Source organism: Magnolia sinica, chromosome 3 (assembly GCF_029962835.1).
Source record: "Magnolia sinica isolate HGM2019 chromosome 3, MsV1, whole genome shotgun sequence".
In the NCBI taxonomy this organism is placed as follows: domain Eukaryota; kingdom Viridiplantae; phylum Streptophyta; class Magnoliopsida; order Magnoliales; family Magnoliaceae; genus Magnolia; species Magnolia sinica.
Genome location: NC_080575.1, coordinates 38,709,984 through 38,712,532, shown reverse-complemented (window position 1 = coordinate 38,712,532; position 2,549 = coordinate 38,709,984). Strand labels below are relative to the sequence as shown.

Sequence of the window (2,549 nt, the reverse complement as noted above, 5' to 3'; positions counted from 1 at the left end):
TTTTTCCTGAAAACACAGGACAAATGGACATCAAGCCAGGAGTTATCCAACTCCTTCCCAAATTCCATGGACTTGAATCAGAAAGTCCATATTTACATTTGAAAGAGTTCGATGAGATTATATCTACATTATGTTTTCCTAATGTATCTGAGGATACAATTAGGCTGAAACTCTTTCCCTTTTCCTTAAAAGAGAAAGCTAAGACGTGGGTACATTCACTGCGTCCTAGATCCATTGGCACATGGAACGACATGCAGAGGGAATTCATAAAAAAATTCTTCCCACATCATAAGACGATTACCCCCAGAAAAGCGATCATGAACTTTGCCCAAAAAGGAGATGAAACATTCTTCCAATGTTGGGAAAGGTTCAAAGATTTGGTCAGTTCATGCCCACAACACGGATTTGAAACGTGGCGCATTACAAATTTTTTCTACGATGGACTGACATCTTCCATGCGCCAAATGGTCGAGACAATGTGTAATGGAGAGTTCATCAACAAAGATGTTGACGAGGTATGGGATTACCTCGATAGTCTCTCTGAAAAAACACAATCATGGGACTATTACCCAATGGCGAACACCACGTCTAGGCCGACTCAATTAAAGGAAAAAGGTGGATTATATCTCTTGAAAGAAGAGGATGATCTCAAGTGTAAAGTGACTACGCTCATAAGGAAAGTTGAGGCCATGGAAGGAAAGAAGGATAAGGTCAATGAAATTGTTTGCGGCATCTGTGATTGCAACATTCACACAACTGAAAACTGTCCTACAATACCCGCCTTTCGAGGAGTGTTGAATGAACAAGCCAATGCCGTAAATAATTATCAAAGACCTTTTACTGGACCTAACTCCAACACATACAATCCTGGCTGGAAAAATCATCCAAACTTTAGTTGGAGGAATGGATAAACGGCGACCCCTCCAGGCTTCTTCAATCAAAATCCTAATCAAGTGAAACCTCAAGAGGAACTGGTTCAAAATCCCATACAAGAGCTGGCTCAGGCAATGCGGGGAATTACAGATTTTATGCAAAAGATAGACTCTCGTATGACGGTTATAGAAAAGGGGATGCTTCCTGCACAACCTCTCCCCAATCCTAAACCGCAGTACGAGAGTAATGATCCCAGCTCTTCAAATCAAATGGGGCATGCTAAATCCATCACCACTCTTAGGAGTGGGAAGATCATTGATAAAACTCTTCCAGTTAGGCCCGAAAAGCCTCAAGAACCAAAAGAGGACAACAATGATGGATCCAGTGATGCCCCACAAAAAGTAGAACCGGAACTTCTAGAGAAGCCAGTTGCTCCATTCCCCCAACGGTTGGTTTCACCAAAACCTCTCTCTAACTCTCAGGATATCCTAGAGGTGTTGAAACAGGTAAAAGTTAACATTCCTCTACTTGATGTCGTTAAACAGATACCTTCATATGCCAAATTCCTAAAAGACTTATGCACGACCAATCGACGGAAAATTATTCAAAAGAAAATCTTCTTGACTGAGAAAGTGAGTGCCATCCTGAAGCAAGACGTGCCGCAGAAATTCAAGGATCCCGGTAGCCCAACCATATCATGTGTAATCGGGAACCATCGAATTGATCACGCACTTCTTGACTTAGGAGCGAGCGTCAATCTGATTCCCTACTCGGTATACAAACAGTTAGGTTTGGGTGAATTAAAACCCACCCTAACCACACTACAACTTGCTGATCACTCCGTTCATGTACCAAGAGGGATAATTGAGGATGTGTTGGTCCAAGTTGATAGATTTTACTACCCTGTAGATTTTATCATCCTGGACACCGAACCCATCAATAACATGAGCACTCAGATTCCCGTCATTCTTGGTCGCCCATTCCTTGCCACGTCAAATGCAATTATCAATTGCAGGAATGGTATCATGACTATGTCTTTTAAAAATTTGACATTGGAGTCAAACATTTTTTTCAATAACGGCAGCAACTCAGAGGATGATGACGATTTCCACGACATTAACATGATTGACTCTTTCGTGGAAGATACGACACCTCTGACCTTATCCTCCGACCATCTAGAGACGTGCCTGGCCCACTCCCATGATTTTGATGATGACATGATTAGGGAGACGTGCGCCTTACTTGATACTGCACCGGTACTTGAAGTTAACCGATGGAGGCCACAATTTGAAGAATTACCACAAACTGATGTAGTGCCTCTACCGTCTAACCTCAAGCCGCCGAAGCTTGACCTAAAACCTTTGCCCTCTGATTTGAAATATGCCTATTTAGGTCAAGATGAGACATACCCGGTGGTGATCTCTGCCCACCTGGAGAAAGAACAAGAGAGTATGCTTATATCTACTCTCATTGAGCATAAAGGAGCCCTGGGATGGACGATAGCGGACCTCAAAGGAATCGATCCCTCGATTTGTACTCACCACATATATCTTGAGGATAATGCAAAAATTGCTCGGCAACCATAACGTAGACTAAATCCAAACATGAAGGAAGTGGTTAAAGCCGAGGTTCTTAAACTACTGGACGTGGGTATTATATACCCTATATCTGATAGT

General features: G+C 42.4%; 1 non-coding gene across 1 annotated transcript; it reads right to left on the bottom strand.

Moving 5' to 3' along the window:
• Window positions 1-299: 299 nt before the first annotated feature.
• LOC131241636 (small nucleolar RNA R71) lies at window positions 300-406 on the bottom strand. The gene has a single exon (XR_009169196.1). It is a non-coding gene; the product is annotated as a small nucleolar RNA R71 (small nucleolar RNA).
• Window positions 407-2,549: the final 2,143 nt, after the last annotated feature.